General features: G+C 39.7%; 1 protein-coding gene and 1 long non-coding RNA gene across 2 annotated transcripts in view; one reads left to right on the forward strand and one right to left on the reverse strand.

Moving 5' to 3' along the window:
- The window catches only part of IFI35 (interferon induced protein 35), a 721,240-nt gene that overhangs the window by 582,026 nt on the left and 115,177 nt on the right, over positions 1–24,037 (reverse strand). The gene's annotated exons all lie outside the window — the stretch shown is intronic.
- LOC142160498 (uncharacterized) lies at positions 707–10,395 on the forward strand. The gene is made up of 4 exons (XR_012693242.1): positions 707–1,346; positions 2,235–2,278; positions 5,619–5,714; positions 10,031–10,395. It is a non-coding gene; the product is annotated as an uncharacterized LOC142160498 (long non-coding RNA).

A 24,037-nucleotide genomic window follows, 5' to 3' on the forward strand; every position in this document is an offset into this window, starting at 1 on the left:
TCTGGATGCAATATATTCTCTAAATTTGGATTTAACGTAAATTAAACTTAACAAAATTGACATCAATCTATGATTTCCCAAATTACTTGCTGTTTCATTATTCAAAAAGTTCCGCTATCACTTTACCAGGACACACAGGACAACATGATAATCCTTCTGCTGTGCATTCAGGCTAAAAAGATGTGTTAGTTACTCTCAAATTAAAAGGCTTCATTAGCATAGGATTTCCTTTCTTTAGCAGAGTCACAGAACAGAGTATCCTCCAAAATCTCATATTAAATCAATACATTAACAATATGAAAATAAATACATTTACACTTCTGGCGCCACAGCTGGAATACATTAAATATATACATTTAAATGAATAAATATTCCCTTTCATACATGTTTACATCCCCTAGTGTTCGGTTATTAACCCATTCGATGCTGTAGCAGCCATCTTGACCATGTGGGAGGTTAGGGGGAACCAGCCACAGTAGCATATCAAGTTCTGATGCGGCTTTTTGGTTTCTGGACTTCTGGGGGTAAATGTATTATACTCCGGTTTTCTCAAGTCGCTGGAAATCGGCGAGTTGACAGCTAAAATTTAAAGCGCCGCTGCCTTGTAAAGGCAAGTTTCCCTTTATAAAGTACATCCCATTCTGGTGAATAGTATATAATACAGGACTGACTCGATCAGCGGGGACCACGATTTGGGTATGTCCGTTTTGCGGCCGCACTTTTTCTCTCCCTGCAAGCCAATTTTCCCGGCTTGCCCTCCTGTACAATTTTTCTGTCCTTGTCCTTCTGACTGGAGTTCTATTATGGAAGTAACGCACCAGCGTCCTGCGTTGCCTGGTAATTAGTTCTGTTGGTTCTGCGCAAGCGCAGATTTCCGGACACAGTCTCTGAACTCCCACTCATGTCATCAAGATGCCCTTGACAGGTACTATAAAAAAGGGACCCCTCTTCATGGCAAAGATTGCTGGGTACTTGTGTTAACTTTATCCAGCCTCTTAAATCTTATGCTACTCTCCTTAGTGTACTGACCTGGTTTTCTACTACTGGGCTTGCTGCTGTTTAACTTTTTGGAACCTCGCTTGTACTGCTATTCTGTGCACTGACCAAGATGTACCTTTGGACTATGCTATTATTAACCCGTGAAGCTTAGGCCTATTTTTGCCTTCCTGTCTGCATTACCCGGCTTCATTGAGGTCTACACTTCTGGACCCCTTCTTCTCAATACTGATCCGGAAGCTACCTTACTACAGAATTCCGGGCTGACATCTGGTCCTCCTGCTGCTCCGTCTGTCTACACTCCACATCCACCTTGCAACCAGCCATTGGTGTCCAACCACTGGAGACAGGTAGCTAAGTTTGCTCATTGTTACCATGACAAGAACCCCATTCCTTGAGCAAAATACCATGCACAACCCTATTCTGGTGACCAGTATATATTGCCGTGAAGACTAATTCTTAAATATAGGTTTGACAGATGGGGCAGGTTGGGTGGCCACTCATTGCTAGGCTTTCCATATTTCATGTGCCTATTCCTTGTTCTAAACAGGGCCCTTGTATTTAAGGAACCAGTTTTGACTGACTCTTACAGTCAGTCAGAATTTTGACCCAATATAAGGGGGGTAGGGGGGATGAGCATATTTTATATACTGTATTCTTTTTATATAACAGTACACTATTGTGTTAGGCATGTTCTCTTTTAGAGGACCTCTCTCTACTGGCTGGTTATGCCTCTCTGATGGCTGGCCACACCTCCTCTGATAAGCCTTTACCACTGCATTCCCCCTGTGATGTGGCAAAAATATATTCAGTGGTACACAACTCATTTAGACAGGATTGCAATGTTTGATATTGGCAGCAGTTTTTTCTACCTGCACAGGGCTGCAGAAAGTGCATGTGTAAAACTACAGTATCATAAGAGGTATATTTCACCATACTCTTGCTTTCACTAAATATTATTTTGCCACTTACTAGGCTGAGAGAGAAGAATCACTTTTTCAATGTTATCTCAATGACTGAAAGGTATTTTTAACCTTCAGATTAAACAGACTCCAGGGTGAATAAGGCCAGAATGATAGTCTTTCAAACAAGCTGACTTTCAGCCAAGCAGAATTTTATGTGACAGAAAACGCCCTTAGTGAAACCACAAATGGAAAACAGAAAACAAGAACCAAGGGTGATGTATTAATGCTTTGTTGTACTAATATTTTTTTTATTATTTTCTGTCTTCATAACAGGGTCCATTTAAAGGTGGAGGGGAGGCTGCAACTTAAAGATGGATGTGAGGCTGCCTTCTAAAAAGGAAAATACATATATGTAATGGTAAAATATAGAAATACGTTTGGGTGGGGTTATGGATTTTTTACCTGGGTGCTGAAGTTTAAAATTTCACTTTCTTAATGACCAACGCTAAAGGGGAGATTCATTTCAGAGATGTGTCTCTGGAAAATTCCATGGAGACACATGACACCAATGTTGAGGGTGTAATTTATCCTCTCATCCCCAAGAGGTGCGAGGAATATCTGAGCGGAGGTTCCTTACAGTAATGGCTGGCAATGTGAACAGCCGGACATCGCTTTTGACATCACGGCCAATTGAATCTCCACCACTATGTCCAAAGCCCAATATATATCCTGAATTATTAATTACATGTGTCTTTCTGGTTTCCAACTTCCTTTGCTCATAAGCTCATGAGGAAAGGTCTTCCTTCACCATCCATTATCTCGGTAACATTTGCTAACATGCTCATAGCAGCCAATCAGATTAGCTTCCTTTGTCTAACTTGCAATTTTAACAATTTGAATAATTGTGGGCACACCTGACATTTTGATAAGGACCACCCTTGGCTATGCCCATCTATACTCCTGAGGAGACTTGTTCATGTTCAATCTGTCGGCCTGTGTGACTGTTCAAACAGGACTGTCCTGCAAAAAATGGAACTGCTGGGGTTATTGCAGTGGTGGATTTTAATAGGGCTGTTAGCTCAGGGCCCAGGGCAGTTAGAAGGCAAAGGCCAATCCCGTTAAAACGAAGTGGTATAAGTATGACTTTGATAAAAGATAAAGTGAGTTTAACATGTTTAAGAGAGTATTCTCCAATGAAATTGGTTATGTTTATTGGTAATACTTGATTTAGAGTAGATGTTAAAGAATTATTAGTGCTTCAGTGTGTGATCAGCAGGAACACATACGTGGAGTGAGGGCCCATTGCTATAGCATAGTCCAGGAAAACATGGTATAAGTCACCACTGGACATATTGCTGTGTATTATATAAAAAATTATCATTATCAATAAAAGCCAAATTATTAGGAAACAACCGTTAATATAATTGTGAACATCATGCAGATTTTTACCGAATGAGCAAATAAATGAATTAATCATTCAATTAAAAATTAAAAAGTTCCATCTGCATGTCACTGTTAGGAATGGATAAGAGGCAAATGGACATAGAGGACAACTTGGTTACAGCATCCTTTTAGATCACGGAATGGAATTTATTGTGCTAACAGCGAAATATTTTCCTGCCTATACTAACAATGAATCACTTTAAATACATACACATATGAAAATTGGCAAAGCAATCGTCCTACAAAGAAAATCTGGTTCTGTATTACGCATTAGCTCATCCGTTCTTAATAGAAAAGACACATTCCAAGGTATGGAAATAATCTGCTGTATGTTACTACAAACGGAGGAGCCAAACTAAAATGCTTTGTTTATACTTAGCAGACAACAGGGATGACTTATTGCACTAGACTCTCTGCGTTGTACTTTCCTCCCTTGGCTAATATAAATATTTCTGTGGGCCATGTCTTCTCCTAATACATCTTGGAAGACGTCAATTATAAATTCCTGGTTTGAAGGAGTGGACAGACCAATGGAATTGACTAGATCAGTAAATGTGTTTCAAGAACATTAAACACTGGCTTTGGAATCTTCAGACTGTAATCTTTGAATGTTCAGATGACATGGAAAATGGAAATCATACTTAGAAACAGAGGAACAGAACAAGGACATATAGCATGCTTGCCATCTCTCCCGGAATGTCCGTGAGACTCCTGAATTCCAAGTAGGTCTCCCGGACCCCTGGCAGAATAGGGCAGTCATCCGCCAAAAATAGAGCCAAAATGAGGTGATTCTAAGGGAATTGCTGCATTTTAGCTCCATCCCTGCTGTAAAATGATGCGTTTTCGTCATTACATCACGGGGGCAGGGCCAAAATGACGCAAGTCTCCGAGCCCCATCCCCTGCACCCCACCACCCCCCGGCATCGCTCTCTCTCCAGTAAATATATATTTGATAGTTAAAACAAACTTATTTTGTTTATACATCACACGAGGATCTTTTGTAAGTGCTATAAATGCCACAGCTTTTCTTTAGTATTTTAAACAGTTCATTCAGTTTAGCTACTCTGGAGTGAGATTGCAAACACTTGTAATCCCCCTGTGCTTGCCAATATGTTTCTTCCTCCATGTGTATTTTGCATAAAGCCATACCTCATTCCTCTTCACTATGCCATTTTACTGCAGAAATATATGGAGTGATATTATAGCTTGTGGGAATGGTCAGAGTAAAAGTGGAGTGAGGGTTTCGTTGGGAGGACTGGCAGTTTTACAATCATTTCTTTTATCCTGTATTTTTGGGAGATATGTCAAACACAAATGAGTCGATACATTTCGCTAATTGATCCGTTCATCAATTTTCACAAGAAAAAATAATAGCTGGCGGTAAATGTATCAAGCTACGAGTTTCCGGCAGGTTTGAAAAGTGGAGATGTTGCCTATAGCAACCAATCAGATTCTAGCTGTCATTTTGTAGAAGGTACTAAATAAATGATAACTAGAATCTGATTGGTTGCTATAGGCAACATCTCCACTTTTCAAACCCGCAGGAAACTCACAGCTTGATACATTTACCCCCTGGACTTCTGTTTTTGTGAATTCAACTCATTATGAAAAAGGTTGGTTTTGCAAATATAGTCAGTATTACCAAAACCAGCTGTTTTGCTAGAAAACATGAGCAAGTTTAAGTGGTTCACTGTGCCCAACACTTCGCTTGATGACTGTCGAAGTCGTATAATTGGATGAACAAAAGTATATTAGTTAATAATGTTTTATCGTGCGATTGCACTCAGTATGCCACGCTACACAGGGCATGGCGCTATCACACGGTAAAATCCGCACGCACACACTCGCACTATAACATTTAGTTACTTATGTATATTTCATATTTATATTGATTCCATTCCACAGTGATTTATGAGCAGATAGTATTTAGTTTATTATTAGTTTATATATTATGATTATATGTACACTTTAGTGTTATTGTGTGGTGGTCACAGGTATGTTCTCTGTATTGTGTGGCGGTTACAAGAATGCTGCCCCTAGAATGCTAAATACTAGTCAAATGGGGTTGGTAGAGTTTTGTATTTGATTATAGCTCTTTGACAACACATTTTCATATATTTTATTGTCGATATATGCCTGTGCTATGGGGTGTTTTTTTCTGGCCATGACGGAGTGTTGTGTTTGAATTAATGATCCTAATCATTCTGGGTTTGTTAACATTTTGCATTATAATGTAATATAATGTAATGTAATTTTTGCATATTTTCAAAACAGGACCCTAACTTTCTAGAAGCCAACTAGACAACAACAAAGCTGCAAGAACAAGCAAGAGTGAACAATAGTTAGTCAAAGCTGCAAGAACAGATAAATGTAAGATAATTTGAATGCTGGAGAATACTCCTGAGTATTCATATTAAGAAATATTCCTTTACAGCTGAATATTCATTCATAAGTTCCAAATATATATAATATACTGAACGTCGACATACAGCTCTCTATGTGCATTAATTGATTATTGCACATGTGCAGTATGATATTTGCTGAATGTGAATGTAATCATGAATACAATACAAATGTAAACATTGGGGGGGCGCTACAAGTGTTTTAGCCTAGTGTGTTTGGAACCCGTAATCAGCACCTGGAAATATGAGTATCTTAGTAATGTCACTAGTGCCATGTGAATTGATAAGTTGCATTCTTTTAAATATTCGTCCACAAAATGTCTGCCACCACGGGTGTATTTTAAAACCAAATGTAATCTCTCCACCATTAATTTTCTATGTACAGATATCTAGGAGGGAGGTTGCTGGGTTTCTGCCTTTAGTTTGGGAGCAGGATAATGGCCTTAGTGTGAATGCTATGTGATCAGAAATGCCTAACATTCCACTGGGTACATGGACAGCACTTATCAGCCTGGGGAACTTAATGAGAACACAATGTGGAGCTAGGAAAGATGTAGTCAAGCTGCTGGCACTCCCTTTCATTCTGCACAGTCTTGTGACTGTAACATCCTGGGAATGGTACAATTATGGTACAATGATCACACATGTATCCGACCTTTTATCCTCTGTCATGTATCCGCTTTACTATAAGAAACAGATAATGCTTTTGATTGTGACAGTCTGGACTTTGACAAACAGACCAGCAGTTTCCAAAACATTGGAATAGCATTTTTTTTAAAGACGAGACTAATTAATACTTAGGTGCATATTTATCATAGGGACAAAAGCACTATGGCAGTCAAAAATTGCCAAAGCCTTTTGAACAAGGTGTACATGTTTTGTTATCGTCATCTCAGGAGGAAAATTAATGAAAAATGCTTCATTATTTAAATAAAGCATTTTTTTCAATGGTGAATACTTTTTAACTATTTTTTTTTAAAACAAAATATTTCTGTTTTCCACAAAAAAAATTCCCCACCAAGTTCAGTTCAACTGCACATACGTGAAGGGGCTTGCCTGATCATGCATGTGTATACCCCCTGAGACTGGTCCAGCAAAGAGCTAACACTTACCAGACCAGTATCACACAGGCAGAGTATAGCTCAGCTGGCAATATAAAGTCAGCCTTATTGATGCAAATGAATAAATAGACCTCTTAGGCTTGGATGCTGATGCAAATGTTTTGGTACTTGGGACCATTCCCTACAGGTGTGCAGGCTATCTTTATATAGGTATCCATTATGTATCAACATATATCTTCCAAGCAGTAATTGAAACAGTCTAATGCATTAGTAAAGACATGTTAAAGGGGTTGTCTAGTTTGGACCTTTTATTCAAAATAAACCCCCAGAGGAGTATATTGGTGAATGTCCTTAAACGTTTGACCCTCAACGTAACCTTATGACAGCCACTGCTCTGCAGTGATGAGGAGGATGAACGGTGACTTATTGGCTCTGAATACTGGAAATGGCCAAGAGGTTTACAATGCATAGGACAGGAGGTCCATCTTCAACACATCACCTTATTGTTGCCATCCAACCCAGGATCGAGGATTAAGTTTGGGAGAAAGTACTTGAGCCAGGAGTGGAAAATGTGATCCAAAAGTTAACTAGCAAGTTTGTGGCAAGCCATTAATATGTCTGCATCTGCATTGGAACATCATTACTGTACATGGGGCATGTTAGTCCACCCCTATCTATCAACACTGTGATGGGAGCACATTAAATCAGAATGTATTTAATGAATTTTACAAACTGTGCTCTATTATGTATGTCAACACACAGCTCTAATAACTCGAAAATCATAGCTTGCTTGTCCCAGAATTAGGAAGGAGTAACTCTACAAGGGAATCTATTAGTAATATATTCTAGAAATAGATTTGAGAACATTTTGGCAGAATACTCCACCTTTGTTGTCCAGAAACAAAAGTTAGTTTGTTACTATGTATTTTTAATGCAATTTCTCCTTTTCCAGTAAAAATGTGTGTGTGTTTTTAAGTTCTTTATTTGACCCTTAAAATTCGGGCAGTAAGCAGCATTTAAGACCCGTTTAAATCCAAAAACTCTAATTTATCCCTGGTAGCTGTAGGGTACTGAACCAGCAAGTGGCCTCCAATAGCACACTGCATCTGCCTGCTCCCCCGTAGTTTCTTATAGGCTGGTAGGTATATTGCATGCATTCTGGTCTGGAAATGTGTTGAAAAGTGGATTTGTTAAGAAAAATTAATTGTGCCAACTTGCACTAAACAGCATATTTGTGTCCAGCCCTTTAGGATAGATTTCCCATCAGATTGATTTTTTGACTCTTTAATTTCTAGATTGCTTAGTCAAAAGAAACATTGACCCCATGCATAAAAACTTGTATAAAATTGCAGACAGTAGAAGGTTCCAGACTGAGGTCAAGGCAGGTGACTAATAGGAATAATCTTAGTCTGGTTAGTGGTCAGAGCAGGTGGCAATCAATAGGGTAGTCAGTGTCCAGGTAGAAGTCAAGACAGAAAATTGCTGAAATACAGAATAAGAACCCACAGAGACTTTATATAGTGCAGCTATAATGGATAGTGAGGAGTGCAGCTACCTGCACTATGTGGGTGCAGGCAGCCCATCAGAACTCTCTCCAGGAGCCAAGCCCTTGTATCCTGATTCAGCATCAGCGTGACTAAACTGATTACACTGGCTCACCCACTCAGAAGCATCCATAGTAAGCGAGCAGGGAGTAGAAAGCCTGCGGTGAGTGCACCTACACCCATCATTCTATGCTCTTCTTCACTGTAATGTTCATCTTGTCGCTACCAATAAATATTGTCTGAAGCGATTCATGTGGTTCCAAAGCACAAAAAGATTTAATAGCAAAAGATAGCAGGATTACAGCAAACCTTGATGATGCATAAGAAGGTATAGCAATATACAGGAAAGTATATCTGAATACATTACGCAAACACCCCCTGGGCCCAGGTCCAGATTCAGTCTTGTGGTCTGTAGTCAAAGACGATTTAATACTGCCCCAGGACTTGCTTATATGCAGTTTGAATTAACACAATCAGTGATGATGTCACGAATATACACAAATAACACTCAGAGAGGTCTTCATTGGTCCAGAGTTAACAATGTTCCAGTAGACTTTTGGTCATAGGTCAGTTCATTTGTTCTATTTCCAAAGGAGGGGGAAAGTTACTTGAACTGTTGGATACATGTCTTCTCACCGAAGAACCAGTTTAAACTGACCTGACCCATAAACAAAGTACTTTTGAGTATTAATCTCTCTGAAGTACCACCGCGCTAAAACTATTACCGTTATTACGGTAGTTTTAACCCGGCTTTCTGCTCGCAGCTCGCAGTCTTTATTAGACGTGTACTATTTACAAATGTAGGTGTAAATGTAAGTGTGTGTGTTGTTTTCCCATGCGATTGCGTTATTAATCGCAATCGCACGACAAAACAATATTAATCAATTTAGCCTACTTCATCCAATTATTTTACTTCCACGTCACTTATGTACCTTCGTCATTTGGCACTTTTCATATATAACTTGTTTTTTTTTTCTGATTTGTTGTACGGCTGATGCTTTAGAGTTTTGTGGTGCCTTACAAAAATAAATGATGATGATGAAGTGATCCATTTATTACTTATACCAGTGATTATGTGGGGAGATCTGGAAAACATGCAATGGTGTTGTATTCATGCCCAATTTTCCACCATTCTGCTCAGTGGTTAAAGTGGAAATTTAGATATGGTGGTGTGGAAAATGTAAGTGAATGGAATTTGATAGTTTTACAATGTAGACAGTAGAGAAGTTGCAGTATTGACATACCACGTATACCATCCCACTTCATCCACTGATTGTGCTGAAACTTGTGGTGTTTACTGCTGCTGGCCTGGCCGACGCTGGACTCAATGATCTTGACACCTACACAATTTCCTTAGCAGTTTCTCATGTTGTGTTCTGCTTAGAATGTGACCTGCATCTGAACAAGCTGTTAATTAAGAAAAATACTTAATTTATATCAAGAAGTGTAACACAGCATTATACACCACAGTCATTATGATAACACTTGTTGTGTTCACTTGTCCTCAAAAGTATCAATAATGTAGAGCATCTGCTTTAATACTTTAATACTGTCCTCACTGACTCCCCCAATATTTAAGTTTGCTAAATCTCCTGAAAAAGTATCAAGTGGAATAAGAAACAGCACATGTTGATCTTTTAGGAAGTCATTAATTAATACACCTTTGTTTCTAACAAGAGATCTGGGGAAAGCATGACGTGCTCGGGGATCCGCGAGGACAGGGTTAAGAAGAACCAGTGATGTAGAATAATCAGGAAGTCCCTAAAGACATCACAATATGTTTCCTCTTTCCTCTTTCTTGGGGGTCCTGGAGTCCAAAAGGAAACCACCCTCACTGCAAGATACCTTCTCCAGGAAACGGAGACGAGACCCACCCAGCCTGGTAAGACGCAATTAGCTTGTTCTCATCTTTAAATCTTCTTTCTGAATGGTGACTGTACTTTCTGTCTTATTAATCATAATATATGTGCTGGATTCCTAAGTATGTTTTAAATAAAGTGTCCGGGACAAACTGGGGTGAACAAATAAAAAAATATACTAAATATCTTTATTGCCAACATGATATGTCTATTTATTAGAATTACTCATATTGCGATAATAAACATAAATGTTGTAGAAGAGCATGTTCCAAAAAAATAAATACATTTACAAATGGCAGACAGCCATCCAGACTGTCCCGACTGCACCACCTTTAAAGCTTATTATGAATGAGCCCATGGAATGAGTAGATTCCGCAGAAACTTGGTATAATGGATATAACCATGCGCTAGTGTATGAGTGCAGCTAATATATGAACAAGTCCTTGTTGGCACATTTATTCACTCACAAGGTTTAGGACTCATTCACACCATGTTTTTTTGTAATTCCTCCTACAAAAGTTGTGCTCTGCATGTGATGAGTGCATGCCTATCGCTCATATAGTGCACTGTAGTCTATGATGTATCGAGATCAGAGAAGAGTAAGTTGGGAAAATATCACACAGAATATTTTCCACAATTGGCTGCGGAATTTTGAAATTTTACTGGCAGAATTTAGCCTTTAGTGTTCTGCATGGAATTCCCCCCAATCACTTTTGTTCCTCTCAGTCTTCAGAACAGAATGAATTGACTGCTGTATTCTTTGCTCTATATATAGGCTTTAAATTCTGTGAAATGCGAATTTACAAATACAGTGCAGAATGACCATGTTGTGGCATGTTTAAGCAATAGCGAAACATTACTCTTCCCTATTCCCCCACAGTACCTATTATGATGAAACTGGAAATGATATGGCCTTGTGTCGTTGTTGACGTGGTTTTAATCATACTCTCCAACTGTGGCAAGTTATACTCCAGGAGATCTGGTGGGAGGAGGGGCTCAGTGAATCACGTCATTTGGCCCTGCCCCAAACTGGAATCACATTTTCTAACCTATCACAGCAGGGGGCAGGGCCATGATGACACGCGAATCACTTCCTAAGCCTCGACCCCCCCCACTCAACTAAAGAAATAGCCAGGAGTTTGCCCTGCTCTCCCGGAAATCCAGGAGAGTAGGCAACTATGCTTTAATTGGATCATGGGAGTGGCTTAATCTTATCCTGATTTTGCGTTTTAAGAAGTTGGCAAGCATGGACTTCTTTGCGAAACTGTTGTAAATTTCAATTTGCCTGAAAATCCACTGCAGCTCTGCTAATTTCCAATTGATTCCCTTATCCATAATTGTTTCCTCAACCATATTGTAAAGCAAGGAAGAGTCCACTGGTCAGGAAGTTTGTGGTGGACTCACTAGGTTTGATTCAGAGATGACAGCAAAACGTGATTCACGCTTTAAAAAGTCGGATGCAAAAGTAGCCTATTTAGGCCCATATGCTGAGCCATCTTAAGAGCCGTATAAGTAGCATATGCGCCAGCTTTACACCAGACACACTTAAAGGACACTTATATCCCACTTGTGCCCATGCTTTTAACCATTTATTTTTTGTGCCACAAACACATTTGCTATTATGTATCCACTAAAACTTAAAAAAATCTCTTTACAGCAGCAGAAACATCTGTCTCATGTAAAAAAAAAGTTTTGCTTAACAACATACACAAATACATAATATATGCCGAACAATGAAGGATGCACCAATCAGCGTCAGCTGTGCAATCACAAACAGCCAATCACAACTGGTTTACTAGGGCTGGAGACTGTCATCATCGTCATCCACTATTTGCACCTGTCCCTAACCACCTAAAAATAATATGGCTTTTTCAGGTGTATATAAGAATCTTTGCATCTTTACGCAATTACCTGAACACACCCTTACTGTATATGGTCTACGTTACAATTCCCCTGTTCAGCCTTTCCAGTCACAGGCTGGTGAAAGTGGCATTTGCAAATCTGCATGGGCACATCTGCACACGCACTTTCTGAGAATGCCCAGCGATGTCACAGAAGATACGCTACGCAAACAGACATAGTGCTTACAGTGCGTCACAGTTACTGTGCATTACAGTCTGAACAGAGGGAGAAATGTGGAACAACGGGATCGAAAATCCCAAGTTATTACTGTAAAATAGGTGAGCAATAAACACGTTTATCCTGACTGTCCTGAAAACACTGTTTGTAAAAGGGATTAAAAAACCCATAGTGAATGAACCCTTACTATTATTGAAATGATGACCTATTAGTGAATCTTACAAAAAGTAGTATTTTAAACGTCACACAGTCAGCGGGCCTTTCCAAAGAATTCCCTGACATTCCAGGAACAATACTCCGCCTTCCTGTAATGCAGCATTGTTCAGAGTGCACTGCTGTGTAGAGGCACCGAACACATTTACATACAGAGATTATCAAAGAGTACGTATTGTCCTTTCTTTGTTACATAACTGTTTCTACAAGCACTTGAATATCACAGGTGTAGTCACAGCTGCTGACGCCTATGTCCTAGTTTCATCTGCATTATCTTACGTCATGTTACAGTAGTTTCTCTTTGGATTAGCCACAGCGATGTGTCCCAACAGGAAATACAGGTCTGTTGCTGAACCAGAAAGGACATGAAGAATAGGATTTATCTGCATTTTGTTAACGCTGGACACTTCAATTCATTGTCAACACCTAAATAATCTGTCCACATAAGATTCAGGAGGGTGAGAGGAGAAATTACAGTTGTATAATTTTACATGACCTCTTGAACCTCAACCTTTACCCTCTTTATGCCACAGAAAACATAGCAGTCTACCATTTTTAATCACTTTATTACATACCTTAACACAGAGATAACATAACATCCTCCAAACTACATGAGCGACTTGTGTACAACTTCCTCTCTTACTTTCTCTCATATCAATCCCTTCTCAACTGAAATCAGGCTTCTGCTCCCTACATTGCACTGAGACTGCCCCCAACAAAGTGATAAATGACCTACTTACAGCAAAGTCTAATGGTCACTTCTTGATACTCATCTTACTTCACCGTTCCTCTGCTTTAACCTTGGTTGTGCCAAGGGCCTTGGCATATCTTGGGGTCCTCTCTGCTTACATTGTTTTAGTATAACACTGAAGGCCTCACTCAGTCTGAGAGGGCCCCCAGACTTAAGACTTTTTAGTGGATATGAGGACTTGGGCTTTGAGAACCAGCTGTGCAGAAGGACACTGTTGGATTGAAGCACTGTAGTTGCAACATATATTGTGCCAGTTTGGCATTTTAGGATTTAGGATGGATTGGAGGGGTGGGTCCCAGATCAGAATCTTGCCTATGGTCACATTGTATCTTCATTCTACTCTGCGTTGATCACGTCTTCTCCAACACTCACTTCATGACATTCATGACCCAGTTCTTGGTTCTACCTCTGGCATATCCTCCTCTTTCAACTGTGTGTTGGGGTCCAACAAGGTTCTGTTCTTGGCCCTCTGCTTTTCTCACTGCACACTTCTTCTCTTGTTGAACTAATTCACTCACTCGGTCTCCAATACCACCTCTACGCTGACGTGACCCAAGTACCACTCATCCCCTGACCTCTCCCGCTTTCTACTATCAACTGTCACCTGACTGTCCTAATGCTACCTAAACCTCACAACACAAGGTTTATCGTCTTTCCTCCTCCCAGAATCCCCACCTCATCTCAAACCTCAACCTCTGCAAACAACGCAACAATTTCCTCAGTATCCACCACAGTTTTACTCCTTAAATCCAGTCTGTCACCCAATCCTATTACCTCCGCCTTCAAAAGATTGCTAAAAGAAGCAGGGGGATTTTCATATTGCCCAGAACCCCCCCCCCTTACACCACCATTTCATTCCAGATTAGCCTTGTGTATTTTTTTAGAGAATATTGAAAACTACCTTTAAAAAGCAAAACATGAATCCCCCATAAAATAGCCTGCAATTGAAATCCTGACAATGGCGACACACCAGTAGAACACCCATAAGTACGTAAAGTTAATTCTCTACCGAGTGCAGAATTGGTGACCCTGTGTTTGCACAGCAGTCCACACCTATACATACAAGCTGTTTTATGATCTATTAATAACACAGATTAAAAATAAAAAGTTTGAAAATAAAACCTGCTTTACTTGTTCATTTAAGGGCTACTCCTTATAACACATTAACCTAAGTTATTTTTGTGTTTATCTGCATCTAATTTAATATAATGTTTTATTAATGAAGCTTTATTACGTAACATTGACAGCAAATAGGATGTCAGGTTTTAAACATTTTTAGCTTAAACCTCAGCTTTTCTTCATTTTTTTCCCCCAGCAATTTCAAAACCGCCAGGTTTATTAAAGGTCAAACTACTAGAAAACAGCCTGAAAACATTACAAATCTCCATCCCGGTTTTTAACATGATAAAATACAAGCCATAAAATGTACAAACCAGATACCAGCATGCACATGGGTGCCAGTGCATGATGGCACTGGTAGTGCCACATGTGTCCAGTAAAAATGGTGCCCTCACCATAATAATTATTGCCCTTAATAGCAATCAAATAATATTGCCCCGTTAATGTCATTATATAATATAATTATAAAAAATAAAATTTGACCCCATAAATTCTAAATTGTGTCCCCATAATCAATAAATAATGATTGCTCCCATAATTAATATTTAAGTGGAGCCTCCTCCTATGTGCTATGTTCTAGACATCAGAAGCATTTATAAAAAAAAAATCTGCATTTTTTTTTCTGGTAGTTTAGCTATTTTGAAACCACCGCACATCGCTGGGTATTTAACAGCCTCAAACCATCTAAAGCTGGGTACACACTACAGAAATTTCGACCAACTTTTTATGCAGAGCAATTTTACATGCGATCGATGTTCCGATCACTCGGTCCATGGACTGCATACACACTAGCCTTGTTTAGGACGATAATGGGAAGAGCGGACATCCGTTTAGCGACTTTTTAGAGCCATGTTGTCGTGAGCAATGACTGTAATTTCATACTCACTGTTGTGGATCAGTCGGAAGTTTATGCACACTGCACAGCGGAAATGAGATTGGAACGAAAATATTAAACGTTACGACCAACCAAATGAGGCGATAATCGTCCATTTGGGCAGACTTTCGACCATCATGTCACTGCACACACTGACCCGACTTTTGAACGAGCGGTCGTATGTCGGCTGTTTGATACGATTATTGGACGAAAACAGTGTAGTGTGTACCCAGCTTTATAGTAAATGATGTGGTTTGGAACACTAAACCGCCAGTGACAAATTTGGGATTCCATTCCCAGTGTGCATGCACAAGACAGAAAGGTAACTGGAGAAACTGGGCTGTTGGAGCGGTATGTTACCTCTTATTCCTCCTGTCCAGTATTGCTCAGTTCTGCTCAGCTGCCCTGCAGTGTGTTTTTGATAATTGTAGGGGATAAGTGTTTTTTTTTATCACTGAGATAATCATGGGCAGGCTGGGTTGGGGGGCAGGGGGACATCTGCTCCCATTCTGGTCCCACAGTAGGCTACCTTGGGCTGGGTCACTGGACTGGGCTATAATTTTCCAGCCCTCCCCTGATCATAATTATCATTACGATCAGGGGAATCATAACAATAGGCCCCTTAAAATGTTAGATTAACAAAGTCATTTTATTTGAAAAAATTAGACTAACAGTTAAATTATATAATGCGGTCCTTATATCTAGGGAAGATTACCCAGTCTAGAGGATGCCAGCAGGGTGGTATCTGTTCCCATGTCTAGTAAGTTATTGTTGACCTCCACATTCATACCCATCTACAGTAATGTTTTTATAAAACTGTCGCAATTTTTATGGCAAAATGAGTGTGGGGTGTCAATTGTGGGGCATTGGATGGATTTAGGTGTGTCCTGGCCTGATCAGAGCTGTGGTCTAAATTTCTTGATACTGAAGTTGAGAATGTGGGGATGCAAAAGTAGTACTATTTCTTCCATAAGTTAGTGTGTGCAATATAGTTTGTGGGAAAAAAAGTGCAACATCTCTCAAAATGCATGTGAGTAATGTGCTGTGTAATCAGTAAAAGCATCTCAAAGTTTCTCTAGATTCCTCCAACATCCAGGGAACCCCTCCAAATTCCTGGAATATCTGTAGTTTATTTCTGTTAGGGAGTGATAAGCAAAACAAAACCGCAAGGCAGCTCCAGGATCTTGAACAGACACTGAAGGAGCCACACTATAAGTTATCAGTCAGTAGAGGTCATGGGGGGGTATATTGTCAATCATGGCCAGTTCAGATCAGATAATAAAAACAAAAAGTCCCCTGTCCTTCCATTTCATGAAAGACATTAGTATGAACCAATTAACAAGGATGACCTCTGAGATTTGTTATCCTCTGAGATTGTGTGGCTCAGATATCTCAGGGACATCTCTTGTGCTCAGTGTCTCTGTTTAAAGCAAAAACAATAATGTTTTCATAGCAAAATGTAGCCTAGCAGCTTTTCGTGGCAGCCATATTGTTTATCTGGCAGCCATATTGTTCACAAAAGACAAAACCGATAATAACACTAGATGAAAATATAAGAAGAAATGTTTCAACAATGGAAAATAAAGTATGGCTAAGACCTGGGAGGTATATTTACTAAACGGCGGGTTTGAAAAAGTGGAGATGTTGCCTATAGCAACCAATCAGATTCTAACTGTCATTTTGAAGAATGTACTAAATAAATGATAACTAGAATCTGATTGGTTGCTATAGGCAACATCTCCACTTTTTCAAAACCGCAGTTTAGTAAATATACCCCCTGCTGTGGTGTTGATGCCTCTGGTACAAAATGATTGGGAAAATGTTTATTTAAATTAGAAGACTTTTAATATGGTGTCTGTAGTTGTTTTAGGAATGCTGGTGCTTGTAGTCCATCAATAGAACTTTGGAAATAGATATGGTAGGATGGTAGATGATAATGGCATGTGGTGACAAATGAAAAATAAACTCACTGAGTACTTGGACAATAGAGAGAATAAAAGAGAAAGGAAGAAATATTATAGACACAGAACAAAAAAAAAAGAAGAAAACGAACAACACAGTAATAAAACTAGAATGCGAAAAACAAGGACATTCACTCATCCGTACATACATCTTGAGGCCTGCAGGGGGATAAACAATGGTTATATGTAGAGATGCTCAGGCTCGGTTTTCTGAAAACTGAGCCCACCTGAACTTAGGGGATCTGAGTAGGCTCTTGAGCTGGCTCGTTACTTTCGCGCATCCTCAGATCAGAATCGAGGCAAAACGGCATTGTTACGTTGTCATATCTCACAGGTTTTGGATTCCATAAGTACCTTCTTCCCCAGGAGATCCAGCGCCATTGCTCACAAGGAAATAGTGGTAGCAGTGTTCTTGTCACTCTCCAGTCTCCAGTGACATTGCTCAGTGCCATTGCTCATACAGGAACAGGAGGGGTAGCAATGTTCTTGTCACTTGACAAAAATTGACTGCAAATGACTTGAAATTAGTGTTATTGAGGTTAATAATAATGTAGGGATAAAAAAAAGACCCAAATTATGTGATTTTAGCAAAAATAAATAAATAGGGAATTTAGAAAAAAATTGGGATCCAAAACCAAAACTAAAATCAAAACACGGGGGTCAGTGAACATCTCTAGTTATATGTGGAATAGGCCAAATGGGTCTGCAAAAGTGCAAAATGGGGTGGGAGAACCCAGCTCTTTAAGGATTCTCTGAGCATGTTGTTGCTTTGTAGGGTCATAATTTGATCTTGTTGATGGTTGGAGTATTCTAGTGGTCACCCTATATATATCATAGTTGCCTACTTTTTAAATCTGTACTCCGGGAGATACCGGAGTACAGATCATGTGACAGAGGGTAGGAGGGGGCATGATGATATTGTTACATCACTATAGCTCTGCCCCTACTATAAAATACAAAAATTCACGGGATTACATGGGGGGCGGTGCTTAATGATGCGATTAAGCCCTGCTATTCAATGCCGTGAATTTCATCCTTTTACAGGGTCTGGGAGGTTTGCCTACTCCTCCGGGCGTCCGGGAGGACTCCCTGAAATTCGGAAGCCTCCCGGGAGAGTAGGCAAGTATGATATATATTTATATAGTATAGCTTTATTTTAGCTATAAAGTCATACATCTTGAGCACTAACTATATCATGGGGGCAGTCACTGGGGCTTAACTTGCCTTGTAAGGCCCTGTGTACCAAGGTTGCCTTACACTTCTGGTAATACTGAAAGAAGGCTTGCAATCAATCTTTGCAAGTAGGATTTAGGTTTTCTAGGGATTCCACCTTTTGTGTTTGGGAAACCTGTAAATCATGAACTTCTTGCTGTAGGGCACAGGTGCAGATGATGTCATCAACATTGTGCTGCAGTGCATCTACATGAGTCCCAATTCCCATAATATCTTTGTGTGAACAGCAAAGACTTCTTCACGACCTCCTTAATCTCCTCCCAGAGTGATGGGAAGCAGAGTAAAAGAAGCTCTTTAATGCATGGTTTTACCTTTTGCTGGCTCACTGGAAAGTCACTACTCTGATGAATTTCAGAGCTGAATAAATTCCTTAGGTTCCACTTGTTGGAGTTTCTTAATTTTATTGGTCTGTCTGGTAGGGTAGTTATGGTGCATTCCAGGGTTGCAAAGGTGCTTTTTTAATGTGTTAATGTGACATATAGAGAGAAATAATCCTAAATGGTTTTATTCAAGGTCTGATGTAACAGTCTCCTGTGTCACCTTCCTGATGACCGTATGCTAAGGATGGCTCCATAGTGCCATAGTGAGGGGCAGGTAGCAGGATGCGAAGGACTGTACTTTCTTGGAAATTAGTTTATAAAATGAAAATATTTTAGTCATAGGCTATATTGATACTTTCTCAATTCCTAGTATATTTAATACTAATTATAACTTTTAGAGGGGTTGGACAACCCCTTGGCATAAAACCAGCATTAAGGCAATACCTGCATGTCATAGTGTTTGGCTGGGAGACACTTCAATCTAGTGGGGCATTCTGGTTTAAGAAGGTGAATTTGATTTGTTAACGACGGCTCACAATCAATCACCTGCCACTTTCTTTGGCCCTAATGCTCAGATCCTTTCCTTTGTCTCCCTGCCAATCATTATGACAACGGCTATAACCCTCTTACTTGCGAACTAAACATTCATGGATGCCATGTCTTTCAACATAAACTATTTCACCTGGAACTCATATATTAATGTCTGCTTCTGTTTTTCCACTTATTTTATAATCTGTATTGAAAATGTTTTATTACATCAATGAATTATTGCAACCCAGAGTAACAGCAATTGAAAAATAAGTGGGAAATGCTGAAGAAAGCAGGCGGCATATAGAAAGTTTTTGCAGTTTATGGAACAGCAACTGCAATAGCGCCACCTTCAGGTTATAAGGAGGTACAGTGTAAAAAAAAAAATCACTGTAAACCAGACAAAGCAAGGAATGAGACTCACACCCAGATCAATGACACTATTATAATGGAATTGAGGCTTAAGTGTACACTGCATACTGCATAAAATACAAGTAACAATGTACCATCTACAACAATACACTTGCACAAAGGTTACACAATGCAATAAAAAAATGCATTCAAACAATCATTCCTTATAGTATAAAGATGGAAACATTTTGCTATATTTAATTTTAAGCAGCAAATTAGAAAATCTTATTTTGATTATTTAATACATTATATAATACACTTGTAAAAACACCAAGCTATGTTTTTCCAAACATGAAATATAACAGCACCCTATGAATTATAGCTCCTGTGAGGAATGACTTCAAGCTGTCTATAAAAGCCAGAATACATGGAGTGCTTTGCCTTTTTGGGGGTTAAAATGGAGTGTATATAATAGTAGGGGTTTCCACTTTGGTGGTGATTTATACAAGTCCCCCATTCTCAAGGGCCAGTACACGGGCTGGATGGGGTCCCCAACGTTTATCCTATGCAGCTGTCCCACATCTGGATCACTTGTACATTAACCCCTGGGAGAGCATCTAAAAACAAAGTCAAAGAGAAAACAATACAAAAGACGTACACTAAGGGGCTCATGTTAAATAGAACGCAAACTGCGCTTTTAGAGTATAATACGCTTTTCTACTTCTCAGCAAGCGCGCAAACCACTAGTTCTGAAGCTTATGGTTTATGTGCTTGCTCAGATGTTTTATACACCAAAAACGCAATTTGTTTTCAAACTAATATGAAAGCACCTCCACATAATAGTTCCACACGTAAAAGTACTTTGAGTGGCGAGCCTACAGTGTGGCTCCTGGGATCGGTAGTAGCTCAGTGAAAACAACCAACCGGCACTTGTTTACTAAACTGGGGCAGGGGGGCGCCACTTATGCTCAAAATAATCAAATCCTCTTCCCACCTGGAATAACAGGTGGGCAGAGTCATGTGGCACCTATACAATTTACAAGGACTGCAGAATTAAGGATATACATGGAGTAGGTGATTGATCATGAGTTTACGCTATTTCTAATCAGAAGCATAATCCACATCATGTTAACGTAACTGTCTTGGCTTGAAAAGAATGTGAAAGCTACAACTGAAACACTTGTTATATATACGTGTGAGAAAACAAAGTGGGTTAAATTGTCTGAGCTCAAACCTAGCGGAATGATTTTATTCTGTCTGCACAGTTACCTAACCTCGTAAGCAATGAACACACAATAGTACAAAATAAACCCTTCTGGATCTCTCCTGACCCTGAACATTTGTGCTAATACAGTAAAGCCGGGCAGCCCAGGAACTGAAATGTAGGTCAGTTGTGTCACAATTACACATCATAGTTTTATAAGAGAGCAAAAATAAAGAAGATAATCTGTCTGAACCCAATCAGAATTTCCAAAGCTAATGTGATTTCAGTCTGTCTGCACACTTATCTAACTTGTTACAACTGTCAGTTGTCCCTGGATATGTCCCTATTTTCAGTGTTGTCCAACTGCACCATAACATCCATTTGCTGCATTTTAGATGCTATTCTTACTACTTAAGCTTTAGAAGTTAATATTAATTGAAAATGAGCATTTTAATTGCAAAAAAATACATTAATTAAATTCAGTAATTATGACATTATGGGGAATGTAGTGCCCCTGAGTCTGCCCAGACAGCATTGAGCGAAATCTGCGAAAATGTACAAGCTCATCAGCAATTTACAGTGCAAAGGTTGGAAACATTTTGTATGGGTGGCAGGAACAAGTAAGCAGCCCAATGAGCAGTATCCGTGGCCTACTGGAAAGCCTGAATTATTGTCTATTTACATTTTACCCGTTTTCCAGGCATTTTGAATGCAATGACAACTGGATGAAAACTGCTGTAAATTAGAATTAATTCATTTTATAGCACAATTTCCCTCTTTACATTGAGTAGTTTGTGTTGCGTATTTCTAATATAGCACATTGCCTATTTTTATTTGTTGCCATTCAGTCACTTGAAATCCAAGCATAACTGAGAGCAAAAATCCACTTGCAGTTCCTTGTCCATGATATAAAATAGAGCTTTTATACCCATAGTCCACTCTGCCACTACCATGCCAACAGTATACAGTTACAGCTGCCATGAACAGCACCATAAATGTTATCTGCCCCATGCCTAATTGCTTATTATTATCTGACCCATGATAATCTAACAATCTTAGTACCTTCCACCTGGTGTTTGAATGATGCGTTACTACATGATTCTGCTATTGTTGTGGAAGTTGAGCAATGTATATGTGACTACGAGAGGGAGCACTCCAAAAGCCTATTATAAAATCATTCACATCAGAGTTGAGTTAAGGTTCCACACTGACCCATGTCTGTTGTTATGGTTGTGTGTAAGTTTTCTCTGTATCCCTTCCCTATTCTTCCTGTCTCCCTTTACCTTTGCCTTAGTCTCTGACCACTATCCAATTGTCATATTGCTGAATGGTCCTTACTCTCTAACTCTGCAATAGTCTACAGCATGTCTAGACTTAAATAGGACCTATCACATATACACAACAGAGAAAGCGATTTTGTACACTAAGCTATCTGTGAGAATGTAGCCTATCAATTTACCAAATACTTCATGTTCGGGATTTTCCGGAAAGAAGGTACAAAAGACACGATGGTCTGTCCCCCTCTGTGCAATGCTGTGTCATCCCACAACGGGGGCAGGAACTGAGGAGGGCTGGCAAGTTTTACCCCGGGGGAAGGGAGGGGGGGGGGAAGACTCGACTAAGCTGCCTATTAGGAACATTTTATAGGAAAAAAATGCAAATGGCCCAGTGACCCACCCCAAGGTAGCCCACTATGGGACTGACCTGGGGGGCAGATGCCTCCCAGCCCAGCTTGACCCTGGGCAGGGCCTGGATGGTGCCATGATGAAGTCATTCTTTAAAGAGAACTCTAAGTTGTTATTGTGTTTATTGTGCTTCAATTTTACAATTAAAGTGGATTTAAAATTACCAATATCTATTACCTAGTAAAACTGGTTTACTGCTTTTGAGAACCAAATGACTTCAGTCAGCTCATTAAGATTTATGTGTTCTTGGACACCAGTGAACTCTGCAACTCAATTGTGAAGGTCACTTACATACCTTCTCAGGCCGTAATTTACAGAATGTGTTGACCTATGCTGTCAGGAATATAAACAACTTAAAGTAGTCAGATATAGTAAAAAAAAAAAACTTCTTTGGTGGTGCTGTGCACCTTGATTTGCACAAGTGTGCCTAAATTCTATAAAAGGGTTTGGAAAGCCAGATAAGGGCATTTACAGAGGAGCAGAAATTTACATCAGCTGATGGGAGAAGTTCAGTGGAGATAGAGTGTTCCTTACTAATTACGGAGTAGATGTACCCGTGTGCCTTGTTTTACAGAGCAGTGTGAAAATAAGACTTCATTAAATCAGATAAGGGGGAGAGGGCACCTTTTAAGCATACATTTCCTAATTCGGGAGATATGAAGGCATAGTAGAAAAAGAAATGGGCATAGCCAATCTTGTCGTTATCAAGTGGGCAGTTATGTCAATTATGTTAAGACAGTCTCGTCATCACCCCCTGACACTCTGTGCCTACTGAGGAGGGCAGGGTTTGATGAAGCATCATGCTGCCCACCCACCTTGCGTCATGTAAGTGCTCTCTGGGAGAATTGACTACTCACCTGGGAGTCTGGAAAGGCTCCCCCTCATTTGGCAGTCTCACAGATATTCTGGATAAGTAGGCAACTATGATTTTTAAGGGTGTTCCTCTCTGGGTACAGTGATACACAGCCATTTCCATTCCACAAAAGAAGCTCTCACATGGTCCATGCTCACTTTCCTGGTAAGCTCTGCCTCTTTTGCAGGCCGCAATTCAGGAAGTATGCAGGGCCATCTTAACAACATTATGGGCCCCTGGGCAAAGCAGTGCACCAGGGCCCCTAGATATAGATATAGATATATAGATATATACAAATACAGATATAGATATAGATATAGATATAGATATAGATATATAGAGATAGAGATAGATAGATGTACTTGCTCAGTGACCCTTGAAGGTTTTTTTTGCAGATTTTTTTCTTTTGCAGGATTATTTATTCTCATTAAGAGTCGTGCCTATGGGGCCCCCTTGCCTGTGGGGCCCCTGGGCAGCTGCCCATCGTGCCCAATGGAAAAGATGGCCCTGGAAGTATGCTTATGAAACATATGAGATTTTGCCTGAATAATTAAGTTCCTGTAGCTATCATACTTGTCAGACTGCAGTGTTTAAAGGTAGATAACTCCTCCCCTCAAAACACCCAAGACAGGCAGGCCCTACCAGAGGGGATGGAG

The sequence above is a fragment of the Mixophyes fleayi genome, chromosome 6 (assembly GCF_038048845.1).
Source record: "Mixophyes fleayi isolate aMixFle1 chromosome 6, aMixFle1.hap1, whole genome shotgun sequence".
In the NCBI taxonomy this organism is placed as follows: domain Eukaryota; kingdom Metazoa; phylum Chordata; class Amphibia; order Anura; family Limnodynastidae; genus Mixophyes; species Mixophyes fleayi.